Raw genomic sequence first — 12,142 nt, 5'->3', positions numbered from 1 at the left:
ACTGGCTGGAGTAATGGGTCCAGGCCACCACTGGCTGGAGTAGTGGGTCCAGGCCACCACTGGCTGGAGTAGTGGGTCCAGGCCACCACTGGCTGGAGTAATGGGTCCAGGCCACCACTGGCTGGAGTAGTGGGTCCAGGCCACCACTGGCTGGAGTAGTGGGTCCAGGCCACCACTGGCTGGAGTAATGGGTCCAGGCCACCACTGGCTGGAGTAGTGGGTCCAGGCCACCACTGGCTGGAGTAGTGGGTCCAGGCCACCACTGGCTGGAGTAGTGGGTCCAGGCCACCACTGGCTAGAGTAATGGGTCCATACTTTACCTAACCTAACAGCCTAATTCCTTAACCTAACTTAATCTAATTTCTCCGGTCGTTACTACCTGACATAACTCCTGGAAAGCAAAACGTTGCCGTAATAAAAATGTCGCACTAGTTGCGTGTGTGTCTGTTTACCTAACATATTGTGGGAAATTCTAGTATTATTACTAGGAAGCAAGAAGTCGTGTGCATTTCGGGCATTAAGTCAGTTTTGTCCCAAGATGCGACCCACCCCGGTCTACTAACTTCCAGGTACCCATTTTACTGATGGGTGAACATAGACAGCCGGTGTAAAGAAACACGCCCAATGTTTCTACCCTGACTGGGCATCGAACCCAAATCCTCGCCGTGTGAAACGAGAGCTGTAGCCACCAGGCCACGGAGCCACAAAACCAACATGGGAGTCTGCCAGGTTGATATGACCATGCCAGCTTCGGGCATAAACATGGATCACTTGTTGCCCGAGAGGAGCTTCACTACCGTGCTAGCTATTGTCCTCGGGAAAGGACTATACTTGACCATGAATGCAACACGATCACCGTAAACAGGTAATATCACAATATGCAAAACAACCACTGTGAAAAATGGCAGTTGATAATGTGGGAAATCACGAAAGCACTTGGAATTTCAGTATTTTTTTCACAGTGGTTTTTTGCATGTCCCTGAATCTTCTCTGTTAAGAGCCTATGGTAGGGCGTTAGACGATGGTGAGGTGATAGAGAAACACTATAGATCTGGAAGTGGGATACGGGGTAGCTTGGTTAGCCTACCATGCCTCCCAACACATAAGGGGGATTACCAACAGACCCCTGGCAGTCTTCAAGCTGGCACTGGACAAGCACCTAAAGTCAGTTCCGGATCAGCCGGGCTGTGGCTCGTACGTTGGTTTGCGTGCAGCCAGCAGCAACAGCCTGGTTGATCAGGCTCTGATCCACCAGGAGGCCTGGTCTCAGACCGGGCCGCGGGGGCGTTGACCCCCGGAACTCTCTCCAGGTAAACTCCAGGTAAACACCATACATCATTCACTCACCCTTGTTTCATCTCCTAGGGATAAGGCTGGACATGTCTCTTATGATTATCATAACCATGTTTTTTTAAAGGGGTGGAGGGGTAAGCCAGTGGAAGGCCTCGGTCACATGACCACAAGCTCCAGCTGCTGGTCATCGTATGACTAAGACCCACGTCGGGAAACACTCGTCCTGTTTCCTGACAAATCTTACCTAATCTAACCTAACCTAACCTGTGTACAAGGTCAATAGATTTTGACTCCTTTGTGGACCACGTTCCAAAGGCATGAGAAGCGTGCAGTGAACTGGTTAAGTGTGACTGGAATAGCACCTTTGGCTGTTATGGAAGATGTGGTATACGGAACTTTGAGATATCGGGGGGATGGGGGAATTAGATGGTCATGTTAGTCCTGCCGCTAGATTTCAAGAGGGAGCTGGACAGATACTTAAAGTCGGTGCCGGATTAGCCGGGCTGTGGTTCGTACGTTGGACTACGTGCTTCCAGCAGTAACAGCCTGGTTGATCAGGCCCTGATCCACCAGGAGGCCTGGTCGTGGACCGGGCCGTGGGGGCGTTGATCCCCGGAATACCCTCCAGGTAATGTAACACAGTGAGCAATCATGGTTATGCAGGTGTTCTGGCTGAGTGCTCTTTAAACAATCTAATTATGTACACTTGCTGTTTGTGTAATGTTTACGGTGCTTGTGGGTGTGGTGGATTGTGGTAGGATGTGGTGGATTGTGGTAGGATGTGGTGGTTGTGGTGGACTGTAGTGGGTTGTGGTGGGGTATAGTTGATTGTGATGGGGTATCAAGGGCTCGAACTCATTAGCATTATAAACGCCCCACTAACTGGCATATTTTATTACGCTCATGTTATTAAAAATGAATTTATAACGTCAAATTAAGCAAATTAAAGAATCCCAGTTATTGAGCTTCCCGGTGCCTCACAAGACATAAAAAATAACGAATTACAAAGATCTCCAGAAAATTTGGGTCGTCTAGTGAGAACGTCCAATTTTTTTTTCAACTAACCTGCCTGAGTGTACGTACTATGTACATCCTTACCCCAAGACGTGTTGTACAGGTTCGTACTCTGGGCCGTGTTTACGCACATCCAAGAACAACTTGTGTCTAATTTGTCGCTGAGTACGACAAATTAGACACAAGTGCAGCATCTAAGTACTAGAACTGAGGAAGTTACTCGTGGTGAAGCGAGTCCTTGAATAAGTGTTCTCAAGTATACGTATGTTTGTAGATGATGGACTGAACACATCGACTCAAGGCTGAGGGACTGATTACCTCATTCTCCTCCTGTTCTTCAAGTTTCTCCTATGTATGGACTGATGAAGCCACTGTGTGGCGAAACGTTTCCTCAATAAAGATACCCAAGAGTTGCACATGTGTCTAATTTATCATACGTATGTATCATTCCACTTCTGGGTATCTATTTGTAGACGTTTCGCCCACCACTGGCTAATTCCACCTAGCTAAGAAACCATACCACGGATGGGGTTTGAACCCGCGGTAAGAGAGTCTCAAGACTCCAGACCGTCGCGGCAGCCATCCGTGGTATGGTTTGTTTGCAATCGTGTTATTACGACTTCGTGAGTCCACCTAGTTAATTCTTCATCTTGTCGGTATTGTATACCATTCACGTACAACTTCGCTAAACACAATGTAGGCCCGGTGGCCTGGTGGCTAAAGCTCCCGCTTCACACACGGTGGACCCGGGTTCGATTCCCGCCGGGTGGAAACATTCGACACGTTTCCTTACACCTGTTGTCCTGTTCACCTAGCAGCAAATAGGTACCTGGGTGTTAGTCGACTGGTGTGGGTCGCATCCTGGGGGACAAGATTAAGGACCCCAATGGAAATAAGTTAGACAGTCCTCGATGACGCACTGACTTTCTTGGGTTATCCTGGGTGGCTAACCCTCCGGGGTTAAAAATCCCAACGAAATCTTATCTTATCTTATCTTACCAGTACACAAAATAACCTGCACATAGAAGAGAGAAGTTACCACGACGTCTCGGTCCGACTTGGACCATTTACAAAATCTTTATAAATGGTCCAAGGCCGACCGAAACGTCGCGGTAAGCTCCTCTCTCCTTTGTGCGAGTTATTTGTGTATTGTTCCAGTCATGGTATTGTGCCTTTTTTTGTTATTAGTGTACCAATGTTACAATGTATTAATTTTTGCGTACCCACAACATGTATACCTTCGAGACCATTGTATGCTAATGTATATGTATGTTATGGAAGCAAATATGAATAGAAATATATTTATTTTGCAAAAAAAAAATCTTACAAGCACTCCAAAAATATGACGTGATTAAGATTTGCACATAATGTTATTTAAGATGGTGGAGGGGTAAGCCAGCGGAAGGTCACCGTCAGATAACCAAAAGCTCCTGCTGCGGGTCATCATACGACTAAGACCCGCGTCAGTAAACCCTTGTCCTGTTTCCTGACGAATCTTACCCTGGTTATGCAGAGCATATCGGGCAAATTAGGTCAGTTTTGTCGCCAGGATGCGACCCACACCTGTCGACTAACACCCAGGTACCTATTTTACTGCAAGGTAAACAGGGACAGCAGGTGTCTTAAGGGAAAACGCCCTATTGTTTCTACCCGTATCGGGGATCGAACCACGGACCTCAGTGTGTGAGCAGAGTGCGCTACCAACCGAGCCACGGGACACCTAAGGTGAAAAGGTGGCATATTATAGTAGGTGGTGACCACACAAACAGCTGGAGAGAGGAGATGGAGGTTGAATGACAGAGAAAGAGAGAGACAGCAAGCAGGTCTATATTTACTCCTGGTTCCGCCAGCCCAACAGAGAAACACCCGGGCGCTCGTTTTTATTTTGGAGTGGGTTGTGGTGGGGTATGGTGGGTTATGGTGGTGTGCGGTGGGTTGTGGTAGGTAGTGGTGGGGTATGGTGGGTTGTGATGGGGTGTGGTGGGTTGTGGTGCGGTGTGGTTGGTTGTGGCGGAGTAGGGTGGGGTGTGGTTAGTTGTAGTGCGGTGTGGTGGGTTGTGGTGGTGTGTAGTGGGTTATGCTGGGATGTAGTGGATTGTGAAGGGTTAAGTAGAGTTAGGAATGGGGGGGAGGTAGTTTGTAGTTAGTAAACAACTAAGTCAGAATCACAATTGCGTTATCAGAAAATACAAACGGATCACATTGTATCTAGAGACTCCACAACAACAAATACAACTGAGTGACGGTCAAAGAGACAACGACAAAATTTCTATACCACTGCTATCATTAAAATACTATGATACTTAATGTAAACATCCATTTAGAACACCAAGACCCTAATGGTGGGGTGGCCCGGTGGCCTGGTGGCTAAAGCTCCCGCTTCACACACGGAGGGCCCGGGTTCGATTCCCGGCGGGTGGAAATTCCGACACGTTTCCTTACACCTATTGTCCTGTTCACCTAGCAGCAAATAGGTACCTGGGTGTTAGTCGACTGGTGTGGGTCGCATCCTGGGGGACAAGATTAAGGACCCCAATGGAAATAAGTTAGACAGTCCTCGATGACGAACTGACTTTCTTGGGTTATCCTGGGTGGCTAACCCTCCGGGGTTAAAAATCCGAACGAAATCTTATCTTATCTTAATGGTAATGTCGTCGCCAGAGTAGAACCATTAACAATCCAAGAACCACAGGTGTAAGAAGCTACCATGTCTTTCCCACCTGGATCTTCATGTTTTAAAAGGCGTTAATTTCGCAACACATTAGATAATGCTTAACCAGGTGTCAGTGGTGCTGGCTGGCGTCTCCTGCCCCAGCTCTCAAGATATGCAAATATCTGCCTGGCGTCTTCCGTCACGGCTCACAAGATACGCCAATACCTGTCTGGCGTCTTCCGTCACAGCTCTCAAGATATGCCAATATTTGTCTGACGTCTTCTGTCACAACTCTCAAGACATCCCAGTATCTGTCCAACGTCTTCTGTCACAGCTCACAAGATATGCCAATATCTGTCTGACTGGTGGTGTTTCTGAGACCTTTTGTCTTCTCTACTGTGGTGCATCTCTGCACTAAGAAACAAATATGGAGAAATCAGACTCATCAATGTTGGCAGGTGTGTACACCGCTTTATTGCCAGGGCTGCAGTGATGAAGCCACCATGCTAAGGTCAAGGTAGCAGTGATGCAGCCTCCATGCTGAGGTCAAGGTAGAAGTGATGCAGCCTCCATGCTAAGGTCAAGGTAGCAGTGATGCAGCCACCATGCTGAGGTCAAGGTAGCAGTGATGCAGCCACCATGCTAAGGTCAAGGTAGCAGTGATGCAGCCACCATGCTGAGGTCAAGGTAGCAGTGATGAAGCCACCATGCTAAGGTCAAGGTAGCAGTGATGAAGCCACCATGCTGAGGTCAAGGTAGCAGTGATGAAGCCACCATGCTAAGGTCAAGGTTGCAGTGATGTAGTCATCATGCTGAGGTCAAGGTAGCAGTGATGAAGCCACCATGCTGAGGTCAAGGTAGCAGTGATGAAGCCACCATGCTGAGGTCAAGGTAGCAGTGATGCAGCCTCCATGCTAAGGTCAAGGTTGCAGTGATGTAGTCATCATGCTGAGGTCAAGGTAGCAGTGATGAAGCCACCATGCTGAGGTCAAGGTAGCAGTGATGAAGCCACCATGCTGAGGTCAAGGTAGCAGTGATGCAGCCTCCATGCTAAGGTCAAGGTTGCAGTGATGTAGTCACCATGCTGAGGTTAAGGTAGCAGTGATGTAGTCACCATGCTGAGGTCAAGGTAGCAGTGATGTAGTCACCATGCTGAGGTCATGGTAGCAGTGATGCAGCCACCATGCTGAGGTCAAGGTTGCAGTGATGTAGTCACCATGCTGAGGTCAAGTTAGCAGTGATGTAGTCACCATGGTGAGGTCAAGGCAGCAGTGATGTAGTCACCATGGCAACTGGAATTCGTAAATCCACAAGGCAGAAAGGGAGCAGCAGCAGCAGCAGCAGTCCGTATTGCAGGTGCACACGTCAGTAACCCCATATACCAGAAATCTACGATCAAGCTGGCCTTGCAGATGCCTTTAATTCAATGAAAAGTGGATACTAACTGTTGTTCATGACTATGCATGGATAAAAGGATCATTCATAGTCATGACTGTGGATAAAAAATAATAGACTACTGTATTCACTCATGTTGCAACGGTTTCTTGAAAATTCTCTTTGGAGAGCCAGAAGTCGTCTCACGTGAACTTTACAAAGAATACAATAAACAATAAAGCTCCTGGAGAGCGAAACGTTGCCGCAATAAAACGTCTCATTAGTCGCACATGTGTCCTTTTATCTAATAATAACAAATTTGACGACAGCCAGGAAGATGACGGTGTGGATAATGAGAAGTTTCAAAGGTTAGGTTCGTCAGGAAACAGGACAAGTGTCTCCTGACGCGGGTCTTAGTCAGATGATGACCCGCCGTTGGAGCTTTCGGTCATCTGACCGAGGCCTTCCGCTGGCTTACCGGTCCACCCCTTTAAAAATTATGGTCATATTTATAACCATTTCTAAGTATTGAGAACTTTCAAAATAAGAGAAATAGCCCCAGTGGTGACTTTCCAAATCGCATGTTCTCTCTCGCCTGGAATATTTAGCGTTGACGGCACCGTTCAGGACACGGGAGATATCAGAACTGAAACGAATACAGAGATCATATACGGCCCGTATACCGCCATTAGAGCATTTAAATTACTGGACACGCCTTAAGGTCCTAAATATGTGCTCAGGGGAGTGGAGACATACATTATAATATATTGCTGGAAAGTACTTGAGGAACTTGTTTCAGATCTGAACACTGCCATAACAACACTGAGAAAAAAATATTGGAGGAAGTGTAAAATAAACCCAGTGAAAGGCAGGGGCACTCTGAGCACAGTAAGACCTTAATAATAATAATAATAATAATAATTTTTATTTCTACAAATACGTGATGTCAGACCATGGCTGACATTGAACATTTCGGGCAACTTAGGCTAATCTTTTCTCCAGGATGCGATCCCACACCAGTCGGCTAACACCCAGGTACCTACTTCCTGATAGGTGAACAAGGACACCAGATATATTAAGGAAACATGTTCGAATGTTTCCACCCGTACCGAGATCGAACCACGGACACTCAGTGTGCGAGGTGAGTGCGCTATCAACCGAGCTACGGGACACCGTCGCTGTGAAGCAAGCCATTACAAAGATTCGCTCTTGAAGAAGACTGGACTCAAGTATCTGGTACTATTTAGGACCACAAATCACTCTGATGATGTCACTGGTTTAAAATGTTGAGAAATGTAAACAGTAATCTGTTTAACAAGGAGAGAACGTACAAATATTGTTAGATTGTTGTTTGGGTACACATTCCTATGGGACCAGAATGACGACACTGACCCTAAGTAAGCAAGCTTATTTAGACACTGGTAAAAATAAGTACAATTACCCTACATAGTGTAAGTTACTTAGAAGAATAACTCCCCCCAGAAAAGTCAAAGTGACCTATTTCCATTGGGGTCCTCTTCATACATGTTGTGTTGGTCTGGAAGGGGTCAGCACTTCCGTGGTCACCACGGAGGTGCTGACCCCTGGAAATGAATACAGGTAACATACATGTAATCCTGACTCACATCATATACTATCATATGGCCAAACGTCCGCCAGTAGATGTAAACTATACAGGAACTCGTCCCTAATACAGGAAAAGTTCGGTTCTGGCTGGGCGATTTACGTTATAGATGTACCCAACTTTGATTTCAAGGAGAAGTGGATAAAAGGCTTTAAGGAAAAATATTTGGATTTTTGCCTGAAGCCATTGGAATATTCTGCTTCCCCTACCACCCCGTCTTTTAATAATTTTTTACCAATATGTATATTTTATTACATAATGTGGTACACAAGACTTAAAAGGATGCATTGCTGGTACAAAGATGGTACATTTACATATTTGTATATTTGTATCTCAACAGATATATAGCAGTACACTCACTGTTGAACGTGTAGAGTGATGTAAACTTGAATGACTCTGCTGGGGTCACCCTCGCCTCTACCATTCCACCACCATCATCCCGAAGATAACCTGGAGTGACCTGATGAATGACTGGGAGGTGGCTGTTATCTCTGGTGATTCCTGGGGTAAATTTGACCCCTGGTTGACCCGTGGAGTGGCTGGTTCAGCCGGTGTCTTGGTCCCTCACTGACTTTAGGTGACCCTAGATGACCTCCAGAGCGGATGTACCTCTTGAGTAACCTCACGAACAACTGTGACCTAGTAGGTGAGATGGGAGGGGAAGGTGGCACCACCACTCTGAGGTCACGGTCAATATGGCACCTACAAAGTGCCTTTGGCCACTGATTCTGCCGTCACTGCTGGAACTGCAGCCGAAGACGAGCACAAGCAGTGAGGCACTGCGTAGAAATTATCACTTCACCCGAAACTGGCACTGCATTGAGTGGCACTACACTGAGTGGCACTGCACTGAGTGGCACTGCACTGAGTGGCACTGCATCACCTCCCCGACTCACCGACTGTGGGAACACCGCCCCACCCCAACCTCATGTGCCAACTCTTGCTTCTATGTGGTTGCCAACACCCCACACACCCCCAACACCCACCCTCCCACCCTCAACAAAATAAACCCCCCACCCACCCACTATATTCACCCTCCTCACGTCTCCCCTTCACACCCATCTCAAGAATGTCAGAATCTCCCCCACCCTCAACTCGCGTCTCCACCCACCCCACCCTCAGAACATCCTCCCTGAGCGTACACCCTCTCTCCACCATACCTTCACAAGTATAGAGACAAAGACACTGCTTGCATAACAAGCTTTAATGACTTTACGAAGCTCTACACAAGGTGAAAGATGACTTTATAAGCTCTACACAGATTGCAGCATAACTAGATAAAGTTCGACATAGTGAAACATGATAAGTCTCTGCACAGAGTGAAACATGACTTTGTAAATCAAATCGCAAATGGAAACATAACTTTATGAACCTCTACACACAGTGAAATATGATGAAACTCTCCACAGAGCGAACCCCACAAGGGGGGGGGGGTTCGGGGGTTCTTTGAATCAAACCTGAGTGCCTTCCATTTTCCCTAGGCGCTGCATGACTCCTACCAGGTTCAGCGCTCCCTCACATATACAGTCCCCTGAGCGAAACGTAACGCAATTAAGCTCTAAATAGAGCAAAACGTTACCCCAATAATAACTTGCTTTCCAACGTTGCTCCTTTGACTTCATGTGAGAGATAGTGAGGAGACAGAACTCTCGTGAAAGAATTTGTAGCCTAGACAGCTACCTTCACCTCACCACCAGTTGTCTCTTCAGTATCCATCCTCATTCAAGGGGGAAGGATTTTATCTGGAGGAATTTGAACTAACCTCCCATTTCTTACATCAAAAACTCCATTACCTCCCATCCCCAGGTGCTGTGTATCCATTATAGCAGGGATTTTTAAATTGGGATATCCATACCACTAAGGGGTATGGGAGGCATATAATGGGGATATGGTTTACCTGGAGTTTACCTGGAGAGAGTTCCGGGGGTCAACGCCCCCGCGGCCCGGTCTGTGACCAGGCCTCCTGGTGGATCAGAGCCTGATCAACCAGGCTGTTAATGCTGGCTGCACGCAAACCAACGTACGAGCCACAGCCTGGCTGGTCAGGAACCGACTTTAGGTGCTTGTCCAGTGCCAGCTTGAAGACTGCCAGGGGTCTGTTGGTAATCCCCCTTATGTATGCTGGGAGGCAGTTGAACAGTCTCGGGCCCCTGACACTTATTGTATGGTCTCTTAACGTGCTAGTGACACCCCTGCTTTTCATTGGGGGATGTTGCACCGTCTGCCAAGTCTTTTGCTTTCGTAGTGAGTGATTTTCGTGTGCAAGTTCGGTACTAGTCCCTCTAGGATTTTCCAGGTGTATATAATCATGTATCTCTCCCTCCTGCATTCCAGGGAATACAGTTTTAGGAACCTCAAGCGCTCCCAGTAATTGAGGTGTTTTATCTCCGTTATGCGCGCTGTGAAGGTTCTCTGTACATTTTCTAGGTCAGCAATTTCACCTGGGACTCCATCTCTAAACAGTTGGCCGCTTTTTCTATAAATATAATAAAATCCTTATGATTTTATCTTTAAGCTGTTTTTTCCTAGCTAACCGTATGTAATGTAAAACTAAGCTATTGATATTTTCTGAAGTCATGCTGGTACCTAATAAGACTGGTGGTGATGATTTCAATAGACTAGTGAAGGGAGTATGGGAACATATTGGGCAATCCATTGTGGGTCTGTAATCGTAAAAAAAAAAAGATTAAGAACCTCTCGCAGGTAAAATACTCAAGGGATTAGAGTGGTGGCAGCGGTGGGATTGTGGTTGTCGGCTAGTTGTACCATAGGCTACTACTAGCCTGGTGGTTTTATTTCTCGAAGCTGATAAATAAGACGGGCACAGCCTGGAAAATGAGACTCCTGTGCAACATTTGGGAATTTTCATGTGTTCCACAGAGATACTAAAATATTGTACAAGTTCCTCATTCTTTACCCCTGATATCTTTATTGAAAGATGTTTCTCTGTGTACCAAGTTTCACCAGTCTGGTGGTGAGTTTACAGCTTGCAGTGACTGCAGTCGTATTATACAGAGGAGATTTGACTCGCAGTGGCAGCTCATGCGGGGGTGCTGTGGAACTGCAGCACCCCCTATTTTCACTCGATATTATTGATAACATTCAGTATAATGAGTCTTGTTTTATTTTAATTCTTTCTTTATACTTGTACATTATATAATAAAAAAAATAAAGAAAATAGGGAGTGCTGCAGTTCTGCAGCACCCCCGCACGAGCCGCCACTGGATTTGAGCACAGAATCTAGGTAGTCATCAGTAGTGGATTACGATCCCATTCAAGCTTTCTTACCCTACAGACTACCAAGTGTGTATGCTCGATACTCCAGTCTGCTTTTCTACTTTGTACATTACAGACGTGTGGGACACCACCTGGAGATGAGATCAGAAGCTCATCAACAGAGATGAGTTTTTTCATCTCCAGCATCCACAAAAAATAATTCTTTAAAAAAAAAATATATTTATTTTAAGAAATTTAAATAATTTATTTTTCTTTAAAATATTATTTTTTCTTTAAATATTTTTTTAGTAATTTTTTTTTTATTTTTTAAGAATAATATTTTTAGAGAATTTTTATGTAAAGATTTTTTTTAAAGACATATTTTTAATTATTTTTAAAGAAAGAAATTTAAAGAAAACTTTTTTTAAGTGAACTTTCAGTGTGTATATATATATATAATATATATATATATATATATATATATATATATATATATATATATATATATATATATATATATATATATATATACACTGAGAGAAATAATCTTCTCAATGTATATATCCTGTGACGTGTTTTTTTGTCTCATATAAACACTTCATAAAATTACTACTTCTACATTAATGACGAAGATAAAAACGATAATGTAGATGATTGTCATGCGAATAAACATATAAAATAACCACAGTAAATAGTAAATAAATTTTGGAATGGTTGTACAGGCAGCCCCGCTTTACGGCACTTCCCTTTACGGCGTTTCGCTAATGCAGCAGTTTTAACTTATTCCCATTCTTCATTTATTCAGACTTTCTGCAATAATGTTGGAAGTCTGAATAATGTGTGCATTGCATATGCATTTTAAAGGCTTAACTCTATTGCTCACTTAATATATAATAGTGTAAACATGTTATCAGACTTTTATATGCATCAGGAAGTGGAAAAAATGGCTGTTTCGCTTTACAGTGGTA

General features: G+C 45.1%; 1 protein-coding gene across 2 annotated transcripts in view; it reads right to left on the bottom strand.

Moving 5' to 3' along the window:
* LOC128687056 (synaptonemal complex protein 1) overlaps positions 1-8,885 on the bottom strand; it is a 361,887-nt gene extending 353,002 nt beyond the window's left edge. For both annotated transcript variants that reach the window (XM_070082601.1, XM_070082602.1), the window contains exon 1: positions 8,319-8,885. The gene's annotated coding sequence lies outside the window, so the exon portion shown is untranslated. The remainder of the gene's footprint in view (positions 1-8,318) is intronic.
* Between the last annotated feature and the right edge of the window lie 3,257 nt (positions 8,886-12,142).

Source organism: Cherax quadricarinatus, chromosome 7, assembly GCF_038502225.1.
Source record: "Cherax quadricarinatus isolate ZL_2023a chromosome 7, ASM3850222v1, whole genome shotgun sequence".
NCBI lineage: Eukaryota > Metazoa > Arthropoda > Malacostraca > Decapoda > Parastacidae > Cherax > Cherax quadricarinatus.
This window is presented reverse-complemented; position numbering and strand designations above follow the sequence as displayed.